Raw genomic sequence first — 20,000 nt, forward strand, 5'->3', positions numbered from 1 at the left:
TAGTGACGCAACGCTGATTAGCGGTCAATAGGAGGTCATTTACTACTTTAATGAGCGCTGTCTCTGTGCTGTGATGAGGCCTAAATCCTGACTGATACAGTTCATGTATGCCATTTCTATGTATATATGAGCATAGCTGCTCCGCTACTATCTTTTCCAGAATCTTAGAGATAAAGGGGAGGTTTGATATTGGCCTGTAACTGGACAGCTGACAGGGGTCGAGGTCAGGTTTCTTAATTATTGGTTTGATAACTGCTAATTTAAAGGATTTGGGAACATACCCACTGCTTAGTGAGGAGTTAATTATTTTCTCTCTTTAAGGGCAGTAAAGTCTTCTAGGTTCTGATGTGGTATGGTTAGTTTATTATCTGTATAACTTAAATTGTCTGGTTTCAAAGCCTACATTTTTTGCCTAATATTTATGATTTTGTTGTTGAAAAAGTTCATGAATTCTTCACTATTGTATGTTGTTCTTGTAGAGATTTTTGCAGTGGTTTTGTTTCTAGTTATTTAGCTAAGGTATTAAATAAAAATCTAGGATTATTTCTTGGATATCTTCCAAGATGGCGCCAGTGAGGTTGGCTGCTGTCACGACTGCTCCGACCCCATTTTCTCTGTTTTAGATTTTTAAGTTAGTTTACAGCGTTTTAAAACCAGTCAAATCATCATCATTGAGTACAGTAGGTATGATAGAGACACTCTTGTTTCTACTGGTGTACAATGTACTCACAATTTGGTGTTTTTAACTCCAGATCCGAGCTGGCCATGTAAGATCCTGAGGGAGAACAATGGACACAACGCAAAGTGGCGGCCCCGAGGGAAACAAGCCGGCGTCAGGAACAGGCTGAGAGCCCATGCACACCGCACACCTCTGCCTAGCATCCTGCTCGCCAACGTCCAGTTACTAGGGAACAAGCTCGATGACCTCAGGGCCAGAGTAAAGTTCCAGAGAGACATTCCGGACTGCAACCTCCTCTGCTTCACCGAGACATGGCTAAACCCAGCGATTCCGGACCACGCCGTCCAGCCGGCTGAGTTCTTCTCGATTCACCGCATGGACAGGACACAGGACTTGGGAAAGTCAAGGGGACGCGGCGTTTGTTTAATGGTGAACAGCAGCTGGTGCAACAGCGCGAGCGTTGTTCCACTTACACGCTCCTGCACACCAAACCTGGAACTACTGTCCATCATGTGTCGTCCTTTTTAACTACCTTGGGAGTTTACATCGGTCATAATCAGTGCCTTTTATATCCCGCCTCAAGCGGACATGGACACCGCCTTATGTAGGCTGCATGAGGCACTCACACAGCACCAGACACAGCACCGGGACGCTGCGCTTATTATTCAGCATATCACCTGCCCCACCAGGGGCGAAAGGACACTAGACCACTGCTACACTACAGTCAAGCACGCCTACAAGGCACAATCCCGTCCACCGTTTGGGAAATCCGACCATACCGCTAAAAAGGCTAAAATAGGCAGTTCCAGTTCAGAGGGAGGTCACGAACCGTACAAGGCTGCGTCATATAACGTCCGGAAGGAGGTAAAAGAGATGAAGCAGCGCTATGGGAGGAAACTACAGTCTCAGCTCTAACAGAGTGACTCTAGGAGCCTGTGGCAGGGACTAACGACAATTATGGACTATAAAACACCAACAACCGGTATATTTGCACACCCTCTTTCTTTCACCAAATAAAATATAGCTATATATATAGTTTTTATTTTCTTTTTAAGGTCACCGGCGGTCGCACAAGCATTACACTGCATATCGTACTGTGTATGACTGTTTATGTGACAAATAAAATTTAAATTTGATTTAAATTTGAATATTTTTGTTATTTAATAAGAGTGAAGAGATGAATGATCTACCATCACTAAGAGCTTTTTTATTGTTCAGGATACTCTCCATCCATGATGTGAACGTACGTTTAATGTGGTAGCGCGGTGCTGTGCGTACATTATTACTATAACACACTTGAACTGAAAATTATTTTGCCAATTTATATTAATTATTTATTAAATAGTAAAAAATTGCTTTTTACTATTTTGTGTTGCTTTTCAGAAAAATATATCAAATGACAAAAATACAATTTCAAAATATTTATTTAACACTGAACATTTTTTTGAACATTCCAGCAGATATTATACAAACAAAGCACAATATAACTTAAAATAAATAAATTAGTAAAATAAAAAAATATTTTTATTTGGCCATCTTTGAAGCCCCCCTTCTTGAATAGCCTATGTTAGGGCTATAACTGACCACTGAAAAAATTTAACTCTGTATGTCTACAACAACAAATGTGCATTAAATAGTGCAAAAAATGTGGATTCGAGAAGTGGATTTTGGCTATTTTCGGCCGAATAATTTCGGTTGCCGAACATTCGGTGCATCCCTAATAATATTAAATCTAAAGTGTGACCTGCTTTATGAGTGGGTCCTATTACACACTGATTTACTCCTACTGAGTCCAGTATGGACATAAATGCTGTTCTCAGATGGTCTTCTCTAAAGGCTCCAGCAAATAACACTTTGTCTACAGAGATGATAAGATTTGAGAGGAAGCTCAGGGTACGGCCCTGGAGGTCTGTAAATGATAATTAATGGGATTTGACTGACTTGACTTAATATTTGTAGCTACACTTTTTATGTTACTACAAAGAACTTCAAATACATAAAATTTGAGTCCGTGTTTTTGTACGATAGTCAGATTATTATTGTGAATAACTGTGACGCCTCCTCCTCTACCAGTTAACCGAGGCTGGTGTATGTAGCTGTATCCAGGAGGACTAGCTTCATTTAGAGCTACATACTCGTCCTGTTTAATCCAGGTTTCAGTTAAACATATACATTAAACTCCTAGTCTGTGATAGTTTCGTTAACAATAACTTTTAAGTTGTTTAACAATAATGTTTTAGATGCGAGAGATCTAATATTTAACAGTCCTAGCCTTAGATCAGAGGTGCTGGCTGTGTGTTCATTGTGTTTTAATTTTTTTGTCTCTATATTAATTAAATTACTAAAACAGACTTTCTGAGTCTTTCTATATTTTTGCTTAGCTCGGGGAACAGACACAGTCTCAATAAAGTAAACCCTGGGTGACGACTCTATGCAGCTAGCAGACGGTTGGTTTAGCCTGTCTGTCTGCTCCCTGGCCTGGGCTCTGGATTGTCACCGATTAACTAGGCCTCTTCTGAGACTATGAGCTATACTATAGGAAATGAGAGCAGCATCTTCCCGAGTGGGATGGACACTGGACATCCCACGGTTCAGCGACCATAACCTGCTATGTCACCACGTCGCCTTGGAATAGGACCAGAGCATACTAATTCATCAGACATCGCCTTCGTCACACACTCGCCCCGCTGTGAGGGCTCTAATGCCAGAGTTAGGGGCTGGTTATCTCCGCCTGCGGCACCCAGACCTTCTGCTATAGGAATAACACTGCTCTTAATAATCACTGCACTCTCTAACCCTCTCTAAAGTCTGGATGCACTCCTCAAATGCTGATATCTTCTCCGTCAGAGTGCTCACTAACACACACCTATCACAAACAAAGTTATCGCTAATGGTGGAGGAAGAATGTCTAAACATCCTGCACTCTACACACTGCACAAGCTGAATGGTAGACATGATAACGTACCTCTGTTGTAATTGTTTGGTGATGGATTCCCGCTTGTTCTTCTTAGATGAGGAGAAACGCGCTTTCTCCGAGAAAGCACAAAAAACACAAAAAGGCAAAAGTCCAGTAGTATTAGAACATAAAACTAGTTAATATTGTCATTTAGTATAAACGGAAAAGGCAGTATAATTTAAATGCTGATACAAACAAACAAGGAACTTTCGCAGTAACAATTAACTATAGCTTGTTTATTGAGGATGCAGGACAACCCTAAAAATGCATTACAATAGTTCAGTCTAGTTTTGTCTGATTTTGTTGAAATGTATAGTTGGGTATCATCAGCATACCATTGGAAAATAATCCCATGTCTTTTAATGATGTTACCCAAGGAAAGCATGTATATGGATAACAGCAGGGGTCCTAAAACTAACTACTGTTTACTATAACACAGTGACCACATGTGTGTGTAATTTCATGTCAGTATGTGTGTGTGTACAGCGCGCGTGTACTGTTTCTTATAACACATGTGCATGCACGCGTGTAAACCAAAAGAAAATCTCATTAAAGAGGTTAAAGATCCATTTTCTTCATTTCTGTTTCAGCGTGTTGTTATGTGTGTGTGCGCAACACAATTTCATAATGTTCCCCTTCACACACACACCCCTCCTCTTGCCTTTACACCCCCTTCCACCCCCTCTTGGCTTCACACAAACACACACACACTCACACACTCTCTGCTCTACACAGAAACACTGCTCTGTCGCGATTCTTTTTAAAGGTAAAGTGCAGGTTAATTTGTTTTATTTTTACTTTACAGCAGTGATTCCGTTAGTGTGTCGCTCACGCGAGTGTCTTCAGTGATGCTTCTTGCTAATATTTCCATTAGTGTGTGTGTGTGTGTGTGTGTGTGTAAAACTCAAATAAGAGAGGAGAAAGGTTTACTATGTAAGATGAGAAGGGGGAGAAGGGAGCGGCTGATTCCTCCTCTCCTCTTACTTTAAGTTCACACACATACACAAACACACACACACATTCAATTCAATTCATTTTTTATTTGTATAGCAATTTAGCAATTTTCATTGCCGCAAAGCAGCTTTACACAATCAAAAGAATTATTTAAGTTTGTATTCACATTCATGAAATGTGAATTTGTATAAATCAAAATGGTCAGTTTGTCCCTGGTGAACAAGCCGAGGGCGACAGTGGCAAGAAAAACCTCCCTGAGATGGTAATAGGAAGAAACCTTGAGAGGAACCAGACTCAACAGGGAACCCATCCTCATCTGGGTGAAACAAAAAGCAGTAAATGATCTGCATTTATACAGTGTGTAGGGTGGGAGGCAGTTCAGCTATAATAGCTGATGTTAATTGATGTTAATATGGAGTCCAGGTAGTTATTGAAGACCCAGGTAGACTTGTAGGAAGTTCCAGTCCTGAACTATCGAACTGTCAAGTCCTCAGAGAAACAGCTGCCAACACCAGTCAAGGCCAGAACCATCTTCTAGGTAGAGAGAATCATTCCCAGACACCAGACGCATCCCAGAGAGACACACGGGGCATCCATGTGACGAGATCTTCAGCCAGAAGCGGGGCACCAGGATGGGTCAGACAGGTCCGGAGGGCAGAGGGAGTCTGGATCACTGGCAGCTCAGGAACGACATGTGTAGCTCGACAGAGAGAGAGAGAAGGAGTGAAAGGGGGGGACAGGAGAAGAGAGGAAAGGGAAAGAGGGGGGGAAAGAGAAGAAGAGGAGAGATGGCAGTTAGGTATGGTCACAGTCACACAATGTATAATGTGAATGTATATTAACTGTAGAGTGCAAGCAGAGACTCCGGCAGGACTAACTATGACAGCATAACTAAAAGGGAGAGCCAGAAGGAAACACAAACATGAGGGGGAACTGAGATGTAAAGCAAACAATCACCTCACTGTCAACAAACCTGAGTGATCAATGAGAGTGAGGAAGACAGCATCCAAACATACCAGTTCACCATAATACTCTACGTCCATGAGTCCCCCAGATCTGCTCCTTTACCTAAGGCTAATCTATTTATAAAAATGCTTAATTAAATAAATAGATTTTTAGCCTGGACTTAAACACTGAGACTGTGTCTGAGTCCCGAACACTATTTGGAAGACTATTCCATAATTTTGGGGCTTTGTAAGAGAAAGTTCTGCCCCCAGCTGTATTTTTCATAATACGCGGTACTGACAAGCAGCCTGCATCCTTTGATCGAAGTAGGCGTGGCGGATCGTAAGACACTAGCAGTTCGCTCAGGTACTGCGGCGCGAGACCATTTAATGCTTTATATGTCAAGAGTAGTATTTTAAAATCAATGCGAAATTTCAGAGGGAGCCAATGCAGTGAAGATAAGGGGTGATGTGCTCATATCTTCTGGTTCTAGTGAGGACTCTCGCTGCTGCATTCTGGACTAGCTGAAGCTTATTTATGCATCTAGCTGAACAACCAGACAGTAAGGCATTACAATAGTCCAACCTAGAGGTGATAAAAGCATGAACTAGTTTTTCTGCATCGTTTAGCGACACTAAATTTCTTATCCTGGCAATATTTCTGAGGTGAAAGAATGCTATCCTGGTAATATTATCTACATAAGCTTTAAATGAAAGGCTGATATTATCTACATGAGCTTCAAATGAAAGGCTGACACATAAAGACACACACAGCGCCTGGACGGAAACACTTATCTGTCGGGATTTAATTTTACTTTTTTTTAAGGTAAAGTGCAGGTTAATTTGTTTTTTTCTTACCTTATATTTTGTATTAATTATAATCCAAGGTTCCACTGTATTATAATTGCCGTCACTTTAATTACATTTCATCTGATGAGACGCCTCTGCAGGTTATAATTAGGAGTAAACCGGAAACATTCCTCAGATCTTTTGTCTTCACCGCATTGTGCGCATGTGTGTACAAGTCAAAGCATATTAAAAGCAAAGAAAACTGTTAAATCACCTATAAAATGTATTATAAAACGGTATTTCTTTGTTCCCAAGAGGAACGGGGGGCTGCGTCCAATTTTATTTTTTTTTGCGGGCTGTACCGCTATCTAAAAATAAATAAATACAGTTTCAAATGTTGACTGTCAAAGTGATTGCTCTCAAATCCTTCCAAACGATTGATTTGTGACAATCGATCTAAAGGACGCATACTTTCATATAGAAATGTTGCCACAACACAGGAGGTTCCTGAGGTTCGCTTTCAGGAGCGAAGCTTACCAGTATCGGGTCCTTCCATTTGGTCTAGCTCTCACAAAATGCATGGATGTCGCCCTAGCTTATCTTTGTTTCTTAGGATTGAGACCCAACACCACGAAAAGCGTGCTCTTTCCTGTTCAGAGGACAACATATTTGAGTGTCACATGTGATTCGATTGTAAGCGGGCACAGCTGTCTCCCGCTCGTGTTGAATCCATTCTCAACACCCTCAAGGAAATCAAGCTAGACCAGAAAGTGACTGTTCATCACTTTCAGAGATCTTAACTCTCATGGCAGCTGTATCTACGGTGACACCTTTGGGCCTTCTGCACATGAAAGCATTTCAGTTGTGGCTAAGTACCAGGGGATTTCACTCGAGTGCCAATCCCCAATAAGGGTTACGCACCAGGGGCTTCGTACCCTTCCTATGTGGTTCAGACCCCAGTTTCTGACTTTGGGTCCCACTCTAAGTTTGTCTTGTCTTTGCAGATGCTAACGACAGGCGCTTTCCTCATGGGCTGAGGTGCGGTCTTAGATGACCATCCAGCCCAAGGGAGCTGGAGAGGCCATCTTCTCGCGTGGCACATCAATTGCCTCAAAATAATGGCTCTATTTTTGGCCCTAAAGCACTTCCCTCAGCAGTTGAGGGGCTACCATGTCCTAGTGCGGATGGACAACACTACGGCAGTCTCATATATTATTCGCCAGGGCGGACTGTGCTCGCGCCACTAAATAAGCTAGCGCACCAGGTTCCTGTCCCTCAGGGCGATTTACATTCCGGGACATATGAATGTGGGAGCAGTTGTACTGTCCAGTCAAGCTCTGACACACGGGAAAGGAAAACCCCACCCCAAAGTAGTCAGTCAATCTGGGAGAGATTTCAATAGCAGAGGTGGACCTTTTTGCCTCGCAAAAACAGCAAATGTCCCCTTTACTACTCTCTGATTCTTCCATTTCCGGATGCCTTGGGCTGTACGTGGCTCAGGTTACGCCTTTATGCGTTTTTCCTGATAGCTCTGCTCCTGGGAGTCTTGGCGAGGGTCCATCAACAGCGTTTGCGCCTCTTATTAATAACGCCCTGTTGGCCGACCGAAGTGTGGTTCTCGGATCCAGTATCTCTCCTTGACGGCTCACCATGGTGTCAGGAACTAACCCGAGGAGACCAGAAGACGTAGCTTTAGCGGTTAACCCTTTGTAGCGTGAATGGTAAATCCAAACGCGGAGTGACACGAATAGGCAGGATAATCACGCGATTTGATCTAAGGACTCTCACGAATAGGGAGCAAGGGAGAGACACAAATCTAACCCACGTCCTATAAACACACACTCAATCTGAAAGTAAACCCAAGACGGTGAGTTCTCACGGTTCGGCGAAACGGTCCGAGGAGACATGGGCGAACTCAAATGACTGAGCGGAGTGTAGTGGTTTGTTTACCTTTTTTTATACTTCCTGGTTCGCGACCGCATTACTTCCGGGTCCTAGTGCCAGTCGCGGACTGAGTGTGCATGACACATGGTGATTCCAGTGAGGAGGGATCTTCTGTCTCAGGCGCAGGGAACAATATTTTATCCCCGGCCCGAGCTTTGGAACCTTCACGTTTGGCCCCTGAATGGGACCAACTAAGTCAAGCTGGTTTTCCAGCCAGCGTAATTGAGACTATTCTAAGTGCTCGGGCTCCCTCCACTAGTAGAGCTTATGCTCTCAAATGCAATGTATTTAAAAGTTGGTGCATGACGAAGCAGGTAGACCCAGTCCACTGCCGAATTGTTTTAGTGCTGGAGTTTCTGCAGGCAAAGTTGTCCTCGGGCTTGTGCCCTAGTACTCTCAGAACGTAAGTAGCTGCTAGTTCAGCCTGTCACGTTCTGACTGATGGGGTTACTGTGGAAAAACACCCTTTAGTTGCCCGTTTCATTCGTGGAGCGAAACGGTTGAGGCCACCCACTAGAGCCACGGCCCTTTCGTGGGATTTATCTATCGTGCTCGAAGGTCTAATTGATACCCCTTTCGAACCACTAGAGTCAGGGCCTGTTAGGTTTCTGACCCTTAAGATGGTTTTTCTTATGGCCATTACCTCTCTTAAGAGGATTGGAGATCTGCACACCTTCTCTTTGCCCCTGGGCTAGTCAAGGCCATTTTGCATCCTCACCGAACTATCTTCCGAAAGTTCCATTCTTAACGGTGCACCCTGTTGTTCTTAAAGCTTTTTGTCCTCCGCCTTTTACAGCTTCGGAGCAGAAAAGACTTCACTTACTGTGTCCAGTATGTGCTCTTTAGATTTACGTCCACCACACCAGCCAGTGGCGTAAGTCAGAGCAGCTTTTCATATGTTATGGGGTTGCAACTGGGGGGCGGCTGCCACTACACTGACCTTGTCACACTGGGTGAGAGATGCTATTGCCCTCTCCTATGAGATGCATGGGCTCACTTCGCCTCTAGGAATTAGGGTTCATTCAACCAGGGGGATCGCTTCATATATTGCGCTGGCAAGAGGTATTTTCCTGCAGCAAGTGTGTGATGTGGCAGGTTGTCCTCTCCGCACACATTTGTTAGATTTTATAGTCTGGATGTTTATAGTCTGCTACTCCGGCTCATGAGTCCTCACTATATCCCAAATATAGTTCTAAGACCTCCTCGGCCTTTGTGCGCACATGGTACACAACCTTGGGGTCCAGACAAGCAATGCGGCAGCGTTGGTATTCTCGTTCCCATAGCGTTTTCATGCAGCATCGAGTGTAGCTTTTGAAAGAGAACATCTCGGATTACTTTGCTGTAACCCTGTTCCCTGAAAAGGCGGGAACGAGATGCTGTGCTCCAATTCCGCACTGCCTACGTGACCGGACATCCGTTCAGACAAAATTCGTCCGAGGAATGTTTCTGGTTTACTCCTATTTATAACCTGCAGGTGCGTCTCATAAGGTGACATCACCTGACCGAGGTTATATATGCTAAAATTTGGCGTGTTTGATACACACATGCTCCACAACCGGCAACACGAAAAGATGTTCCCATAGCGTTTTCACGCAGCATCTCATTCCCGCCTTTTCAGGGAACAGGGTTACAGCAAAGTCTCTGTAACTGGTCACTGGTCTCTGTAAATCTCCTCCAATAATTAGGGATCAGGTGAGGGTCAAGGTTTAGATCAGCACTGAGGGGCGATTCTAGGATTTAGTTAGTGGGCGGATCACAGGGGAGCAGCACTGGGGGGGGAGGGGGGTCAAAGAAGTGCATGGCAACTCAGATTCAATTAGCAATATTAGAAAATATAAGACATGATTTCCAAAATCTTAGCAATGTCCTGGGCCCTAATGCAGGTAGTATTAGGTTAAATGTAGCACTGCCACAAGAGCCTAAAAATCATTTAGTATTTTTGGGGAAAGATTTTTGTACATTTATTTATTAAAAACAACAACAGATAAAGTATCATTTATATATTAACAGTTTATGTGGTGATGAGCACTGCTGTTAAATCATCCCTATTCAGCAGTCTGCCTGTCAGTCTTACTCAGTCATGCAAAAATATCCATACAGACATGCTATTAGGGTGATATAAAAAAACTTTATTATTATTATGATATTTAAAAAAAATTGACTGTACACCAAAAACAGTGTGACGTGTTGTGGTTGAGTTGTGGTGTGAGTTTCCTCCGTTTTGAAAATCGTGGAACTGATCCCCTAACGCAAATCAAGCAGTGAATGACGGCGCTCTGAGCCAATGACGTTTGGCATTGTCAGGTTGACAGTACATTTGCCAAATGATGTTGGGTGGCAGCGGGGGGGGATTGGGGGGAGGGGGGGCAACCATATTTTAGGAGAGGGCTGGTGCCACCCCATGCCACCCTGCTCTTAGGTAGAAAACTGTAAAACTGCTGAAACACAAAATCTATCTTCCCCTCATCAGTCCCCACCACTGCATTACTTACTGGAATATAGAGACTGGTTCCTGGCCTGGACTCACCATAAACATGTTCTGATGCAACAGGATTTGGGTGGACCTGTGTGTGTGTGTGTGTGTGTGTGTGTGTGTGTGTGTGTGTTCCTTAGTTGTTGCATGAGAACAGGGTGAAATTGGACGGCTCATTAATATTCATTTATATGCATACGCAATAACCCACGCTTATACACAGAGGACTTATGAACCTACACCCACAGTCTCTCTCTCTCACACACACACACACACACACATACACACACACACACACACACACCATAACTCTAAAGTCCACTCAGAAGTACATTATGTTATATTAAAAAATGCCAAAATCCTTTTTGTACAAACTGTTAAAAACATATGATGTCAGAATCTTCCCGAAACTCATCTCCCTGTTCTCCGCCCGCCTGCTGGCATCCAGGAGTTCCATCAGCACTTACGCCACTCTCCATATCATTGTACAATGTCGATATTTTAACATCATTGTGCAAATACACAAGATTCACCATGTGTTTTATGATATTTAAGAGGAGCAGGAATCCGCAACTCGACAAAAGACAGATTCATGAAAAATCATCTGGATGAATGAGAACAGGAAGTGGTGACCATATAAGGAGCATAAACATTAAAATGAGGCAGGAGACATGCAGCATGTGCTAGGAGCTCAAAATTAAATGCCCAGGAAGGTGAACTTTAATATTTTAAAGTTTAAATGAGATAAGATGTGATTTTACTGTTTGATGTAATGGAGAAGATGTGTGAAGGTGGACTTTACTGATGTTTTTAGGATGTCCAGCTGCATCTCAGATACTGAGCTCGCACATTTATGCTAACAGGTTTACAAGATGATGATGATGATGATGATGATGACAGTAAAGATCATGTAAACATGGCTATGGAGTCAGAACTTTTAAACAGATTTGCAGATTCCCTAAAGAGCAGAGAACAGCAGTGACACTGTGTGTTACAGGAGCAGATGTGGTTTAAATCCTTAGTGTAGAAAATTATCAGGCTGCAACAAGTTCCACCAAAAACCCCGAATCCAGCTGGGGGACTGTGTGGCAATTAGGGTGATGATGTCATTTATGGTGATGATGATGATGGAGGAGGAGGAGGAGAAGACTCTCAAATATTAATAAATATATCATGGTTAGTGTTTGTCCCACTCTAAGGTAAGTTTAAGCAAAACTGTGGACCAGAAAGTGGGGCTAACATTAGATCTTACACCAAATGCACAAAATGATCATTTTCCTAGCCAGTAATGTTCAAATGTTAAAAATGTTGACTGATTTTCTGGTTATAATTTTTTTATTTACTTTCCACCTTATTGTTTCAGTATCTTTAAGGTCTACGTGTTCTGTGTAAAAGAGTTTAATAGTTGATGCTTCAATTAAAAAGATTTTTTTTAGAGAACAGTAAGCACCAGGATGTTTCCCCTCTGAGTCTGGTTCCCCTCGGGGTTTCTTCATCATCATGTCTCAGGGAGTCGTTCCCTCAGCACCATCACCTCCAGCACCTCAGCAGGGACACACTTGTGAAGATAGACATCTAGCAAAAGATTTTTTTTATTGTAAGATTTAAAAGTGGTAAATATACTGTACATATAAATATACATGGCTCTTAAAACCCTGAAACAAGGAAACATAAGAGTAATTCTCTCAGCATGAGTTCTAATAACACACAGAAATGCATGTGTGTGTTTGTGTGTGTGTGTTGGTATGCATGTGTGTGTGTGTGTGAGTGTGCCTTTTAACATGAATGAAGGACATCATGACTCAGATAGGGGTGTGTGGCCTGTACTTTAAGGGTGGAGTGTGTATGATGTAGTGATGGTGTTTGAGTCGGATGAAAGAAGAAAAGAAGTGTATTTTTCCTGCATTAACACTGAACTCTGACCCAAAGCACACACTGAATTCCTCACGACGCTGACCTTTAATCCACAAACACACACTAACACACTCACACAAACAGACACACACACAAATACACACACACACACACACACACGCACACACACACACACACACACACATACACAAATACACACACACACACACACATGCACACACACACTTCCACACCAGCCAGGTATTACTAATGAGATGTGTGTGTGTGTGTGTGTGTGTGCGTGTGTGCATGTTTGTGTGTGTGTGTGTGTGTGTGTGTGTGCGTGTGCAGTGGCGGGGTGGCCATCTGGAGCACTGGGAGTTTTCCCGGTGGGTCGCTGGACAATGTGGACCGGCCCAGTCAGTACGTAAATACAGTGAAACCTATGATTACGAGTAACACAGTTTACTTGTTCCGCAAGACCAACAAAGATTTTTAATAAATTTTGACTTGGAAAACGAGCATTGTCTTGGTTTACGAGCACTGAGTATCATGTTTCACGCCTGCGCTTCTTGACTCCGAGCGTCACGTGATCACAACTGAGCCAGTTTTTCTCTCTTTTGGGCTGCGGAATCGTCTCCCCCTCTGGGTCTTAGTGCTCGTCTATTACTGGTATAATCAACATCCATGAACGCGTGTACTGTTAACTATAACACTGTGACCCCGTGTGTGTGTAAAACATATTTTATTTTGTGTTCGGAGGCGCGTGTGTGCAGCGCGTGTATTGTTTATTATAACACACGTGTGTGCGCGTGAGTAAAGCAAAAGATTTTCTTCCTCATCGCAGTGTGTGTGTGTGTGTGTGTGTGTGTGTGTGTGTGTGTGTGTGCGAAACCCCCATTTGCCACCACACACACGCGCACAGAAAATAAGGCAAGAGACACACTCTGCTCTCTGAAGAAACTCTGTCGCTAATCTTTTCAGAGGTGAGGTGCTGGGTCATTTGTTTGTTTGTTTTACTTTACAGCAGTGATTCTGTTAGTTTGCACTCACACGAGTGTCATTAGCGATGTTTATTGCTAATTTCAAATAAAACAGTGTAGCAGGAGAGAGACTTTGATTTATGACCGCTGTTTACGGAAGTGTAGTCCAGTGCGGGAGATGCATTGTGGGTAATGCAGTCCAGTGTGTGTGAACGCGAAGGCGAGATCTAAGTTAGGATATTGAGCCTGAGTTTTGTTCTTCAGTAGTTTTTAGTTGGATTTAAGTGCAGGATCCACCCGAAAGTTTGTACTATAACCTGACAAGCAGAAAATAAAAGAACAGAGGCATTGACCAGTTTGTCCATCTCATCATTACACGAGCATGGATTAACGAGCTGTTACGCTGTCGCGAGCAACATTAAAATAAAGCGGAGAAGCTTTAATAATTTAGAACAGAACAACAGTCTTTCTGTTAATGTGTAATGTGTAAGTTTTAATGTGTAAGATGAGGAGGAGGAGTCAGGAGGGGCTGAAAGCAAGAGTATCCACTTACTCTAGCCTCATACACACACACACACACACAGCACCTGCGTGCACGAAGGGAAACGCTTATCTGCCGGGATTTATTTTTTACTTTTTTGAAAGGTAAAGTGCAGGTTAATTTGATTTATTTTTACTTAATATTTTGTATTAATTATTTTTAGGTATTTATTTTTTGGGGCTGTAGAATAAATAATTTAAGTTTCCCTCATTTCTTATGGGAAAATGAAATTTGGTTTACAAGTGTTTTGGAATACGAGCCCACTTCTGGAATGAATTATGTAAATTATTATGTGTAAACTGTAAGTGCAGCAGGTCAGTGATGATGAACAAGTGCCTGCTGATGATGACCAACACCTCTCCCCTGATCTACCAGAGCCAAGTGAAAGGAATGGCAATCAAACTGAACAGGTAAGCTGGAATAAAATCAGTAGCAGCATTAACTTGTGCTAGTAATTATTATGGTAGTCAATATTAATTTAACATAACATTTCTCAGTCTTATTTAAAATATATAATAATTTATTATTAATTAATATTGACTACCATAATAATTAAAATAAGTAACTAGTTTACCAGTGTGAGATAATGCTGCTGCTTGGCTAAAATGCCATTCTTTTTAAAATATTGTCTTTATAGTTTTAAATGTCGTGTAAGAGCCATATTTCATTTTTTAGGATTCTGTTGTTGTGTTTATTTGAAGTTTATTAGTTAAGCATTCATTTATGATAATCGTAAGTTGTCCTGTGACATCATTCCATAATTGCGTAGTTGCATGTCTATTACGCATGGTAGAAGTTGTTAGGATACGGAAGTTGTGGAGAACACAAGTTTTGACCGTAATCAAAAAAACGTAAAAGATACAGCAAATAAGTTGTTTTAACCATAGTGGATTTATGCAAGAAAACTGTATAAAAAATTTTTTAAAAGTTTTGAACGTTTGACGTTAAAAAAAATAAACGAAAAGACAAAGAATTTATGGACGTCCGAGTCGTGAGTAAGTTCAATAGAAAAGATACGCGTCAGAACTTGTGGAATAACATGCCCGTACATGTCCTTTGTCTTGATGTCCTTTTTCTTTTTTTCTTTGTTTTACTAATATGACCCCATATATGTTCAGTGATACTTCAAATAATATGTTTAAATATAATTGATTTATTGTGTTATATTTTTATACTAGTAACTGGTGTTAAAAATGTATCTCTACAATAATGAGCCAATGTATTATGACGTGGTGCTGCTGTGGGACAGGAAGTCCAGGGAAACTTTTTGGTCCCAGTCCGCCCCTGTGCATGTGTCTCAGCGTGGGTGAGAGTAGGTCTGTACGGTCCGCAGTACTGAGGAGAGAGCAGCTGTCTGACTAAACCCACATTCACACCCAGTCACAGAAGCACTTCTCAAATCCCAAATCCCTTTCTAACCCCTGATCAAGGGCACTACTTAAAACAAGGGGGATTGTACACCCTACATAGTGCACTAGCTTTCCATTTAACACTATTTGGGATTCGACCCCAGAACCCTGAAGTTAACGGAGCTGATACTCTAAAGTGTAATAAGTGTAAATATACAGTAAATCTGGTGAGTTTCTCAGGACTGTCCACCACCTCCATGGTTTATTCTCCTGACCTACAGAGAAGCACCAAGAGTTTAACACCACTCTCACCTCCTGTTCATTACACTAACTCTCGCTCGCTAACTGTCAGTATCCAGTTCTGCAAGTCTGCAATGTGTGGGCGGAGCCAAATAACTGGTTAAATAAAGAAACTAATCATAATCTGGTTATAATAAATGGTGTTTTTGGTTGATGGAACTGTCAAATAAAAGCAATAACACAATCAAGGTACATAAATGCAATTAAAAATAAACAAGTGTCAGTAGAGAATTCTGTAATGCAGAGTAGGATTTAGGTGTGTGTGTGTGTGTGTGTGTGTGTGTGTGTGTGTGGGAGAATCTTACACAGCACATTATGTGTTTTTCTTTCATTAAACTTGATGAGCGACAGGAGTCTGAGTGCTGAGTCTGATATTAAACTCTTCCTTAAAATCCTCCTGTTTGCCAACATATACACGTCATCTCATTACTGTGTGTGTGTGTGTGTGTGTGTGTGTGTGCTTGATGTCATTATGTCACATTTTCATTGCTGGAAACGTTCCTTTCGGAAATGTACTCCAAAGTAGCAACAGATGGAAACCAGCTCACCAACTTCCCCTTGGTTTGATTCCACTCTTATGTCTTCAGGTCTGTTTCAGTACTTTAGTGATGTTTACTGTACGAATTAAGTACACACACACACACACACACACGCACACATAAGATCATCACAAAATAAATCCTTACAATACCAGATAAAGCATTGGTTTGATTCTTCATGTGATTAATTGTGAAGCTCTAATTATCTTAGAAAGCTGAATATTTTCAGAGAGACTGTGTGACGGGAGTTATTATCCTCTGAAGAACCTTTAAGGATTAAGACCCTGGCTGTTTGACCATAAGGGTCGAAGGTCATGAACATAAGCCCATCTCAGGACCCAAGTGAATCTGGTGTGACATCCAAGTGTCTTCATGACTTTGTGTTCCTGCATGGTTCTTCTATATCTCCAGTAACTCTGGGTCTTATGTGTCTACGTAACCCCTTCGATTTAATATTATTTACTGTTTATAATTATATTATCAGCTGTGTGTTTATCGCATGCACCTTCTATGGTTAGGTTTGGGAGCGTTTTGGAGCGTGATCTCGCTGGGGTCTAGTGTTAAAACCTCCTGGGATTCATTTCCTCCTGTTTCTTATCATGTCGTTAAGACTTTTTAAACAAGGACAAGAAATACAGCCGATATTCCAGGAGCTTTCCATCATGAGACTGGTCCATCCTCTCACCCACAATCCTCTCATGCCAGCTTTGGACAAATCACAAATTTCCTTTTCACTCCCTCTCACACTCCAGTGGAGTTGCTGCCTCAGCTGTAGCTCAGTAACTTTATGTGTGTGCTGCGTAATTATGTTAAGACACACTGTATTTAGAAACACACATTTTTATTTATTACAGATTTATTTATTACTTTTTTAATTATGAAACTTTTTAATTATGGAACTAATACTAATACTAATTATGGAAACAAAAGCCTGAGAGTGTTGAAGTTAAACTTACTTGTAGTCATGTTTCTATTATTGAGTCCCACAAACACACACACACACACACACAGTGGCCTGCAAAAGTACACAAAGAGAATACAAAAGTACACACATGAGAACGTTCTGTTCTCACAGTGACGCTGCAACTCAAAATAAACATCATAGAAATGAAAACAAATATATGAAAATAATAATAATAATAATAATAATAATAATAATGCTTTTGAAGTTTTCATCACTCCATATGTTTCAGTCTAGTGAGCAGCAGTCGTAAGTGCAGGTGGTTAAAAGCAACACAAACCCACATCCTACTTTTCATGCTGTCCTTCTATCCATCAGCTCTCTCTAATGTCCCCCTGTTGTCTCCCTAACAGCTCTGTCTCCCCTCTACTCTCTAAACACCCACTCTCCTATACTCACCTCTCTTAGAGTGAATGTTAAATACACTATAGAATCTATAAATCTTCCATTCAGCAGTAGACCATAAAAAATCTAAATCAATTGCTGCATGTAAGCAAAGACCACGTACACCTGTGTAGAGTCTCCTGAGGCCCAATTATTAAGTTTAATATAAAAGCCTGGAAATGGACTTTGCTACTATATAGGCTACACGCATCCACATTGTTGGTTATGTTAAAATATTTGTTAAAACTCAATATATTGTCATACTTTTACACATTTCTTTTGTTTAGTCGCTAATACATTTTCATTAAAGTTGAATTCTTAAGTAAATGTGGTCCATTAGAGAGGATGAATAACTCTCTGAAAAAGTTTTAAAATAAGTTCACAATCTCCATTTTTTGCATGCTTTAAACAGGAAAAAACCCTGAATTAGGGTGTCGGAATTCATGCGTGAAAGGATTAGACAGGTGATAAACCACATGTGGTAACTACACTTCACTGACCCTGATTTGCCACGTAAATTAAAAAGAAGCAAAAGTTAAAAAAAAAATTTAAAAATCTTGAAATTTTACATTTGTAAATGTTTCGGTGAGCATCCTGTGAAGGGTTAACCAGGGCACGGCTGAGTTAAAGTCAGTCTTTAGCTGTGAAATAAAGCAGCTACTACTTCCTAAATAAAAACCCTCGTTAAAGAGAAACAATCTGAAATGAAAAGCAGGAGGGATGTGTACATGATGAAGGAAGAGTAAAGTTAAAGAGGAGAGGACAGAATGTTCTGACTGGGGCGTGGGGTGTACAGAGTTGTTTAAGCGTTTGGACATCACAGTGAGCACTGATCAGGAGACAGAGGTGTACCTGAGCACTGCTTGAGGGGCGGGGCTTCACAAGGAGAATCTCATGGAAGTCTAGTCAAACCTATAAGAGGCAATAACTGGAAGAGAACCTTACAAGAGACCATGCTTCAGTAAGATTATGGCGTGATTTCATGATGAGGTTTCATGCATTTTCCATGAATTCTTACGACCAGAACCCCAAGAGATTAAACATTCAGCATGGGACAACAAGAACTGAGACATGTGGTCCTTAAACCTCATGTACACAAAGGTCACAAAAAGAGTTTCCAAGAGAACATGGAAAGCCCTGACCACAGCTGCAGTCAAATGACACTAAGAAGAGAACCATGAGAAATGTCATCTGTCAGGAGGCATTTACTCAGGGTCAAAGCATCTAATCAGGAAGCTAAATGATCTATAGTGTACAAGTCAAAGGTCAGAACTCAATCCCATTGAGAACCAACCTGGAGAACCTGGAGCACATATCCAATAAGAATGTATTCTTCACTAATCCACTCTTATCCTTTACTATCCTGCTGTTTTGTCTAAGAACATACAACCTATCACACACACACACACACACACACACACACACACACACACACACACACACTTTCCCAGGATGTTTTTTTTTTGTGCTGTTTCACTTCTACAAACTCTAAGTTCTTCATGAGGTCATGTTGAGAGAGAAGATGTAAAGTGAATTATCCTTGTCTCTGGGTCACATGGAAACATCAAGACAAAACACACACACACACACACACACACAAGGCAAGGTGATAGATAGTGTAGTAGAGGCTGGAGAAGGAGGTGATTGTGTTTATCAGCTGTCTCGAGGTCTGCAGCTCCGATACGTCTCTCTGTGACTCCGTGTGTAACTGATGCTGATGCAGCAAACACTACATGCCTGCTGAATGGAAAGTGTGTGTATGTGTGTGTGTGGGTGTGTGTGAGGTCATGTGGTTTCTGGGAGACACGTGTGTAATACCGGCTGGTCTGAGTCTAGACTCCATGCTGAAGTGGAATTAGTGACATTTCCCAGAGAACCCTGAATCAGATCCTGTCTCCTCTTCGGTCTGATTCAGGTTCAGTCAGAACTCTGGGTTCGGCCCGCTGTGACCTCAAACATTCTGACAGTCAGCCGTTAGCATGGCGCTAATCAGAAAGCGCTCAATGTCACGGGAGGAGGATTAGCATTCATCGTTAGTTCTCTAGAGAGCAACACCATGATGTGGTGTACATAGTACATCAGCACACACACCCACACACACACACCTTTACTAACACCTGACACACTCAATTAAAGCTTAAAAACAATCATTTCATCATATTGGTACTTTACGTGTGTGTGTGTGGGGGGGGGGGGGGATCTGGTATTGACCTGGAGATGATGATGATGATTATTATTATTATTATTATTATTATTATGAGTGAATGATGTTTAGAGATCATTTGGATGTAAATGTAAAGCGGATTTCACCCCCACTAACCCCACCCCCCTCCCCCCTGTCCCACCCCCT

General features: G+C 41.7%; 1 protein-coding gene across 1 annotated transcript in view; it reads left to right on the plus strand.

Annotated features, from left to right (window-relative positions):
• The window catches only part of vegfaa (vascular endothelial growth factor Aa), a 95,128-nt gene that overhangs the window by 63,021 nt on the left and 12,107 nt on the right, over positions 1 to 20,000 (plus strand). The gene's annotated exons all lie outside the window — the stretch shown is intronic.

The sequence above is a fragment of the Clarias gariepinus genome, chromosome 25, assembly GCF_024256425.1.
Source record: "Clarias gariepinus isolate MV-2021 ecotype Netherlands chromosome 25, CGAR_prim_01v2, whole genome shotgun sequence".
Lineage (NCBI taxonomy): Eukaryota > Metazoa > Chordata > Actinopteri > Siluriformes > Clariidae > Clarias > Clarias gariepinus.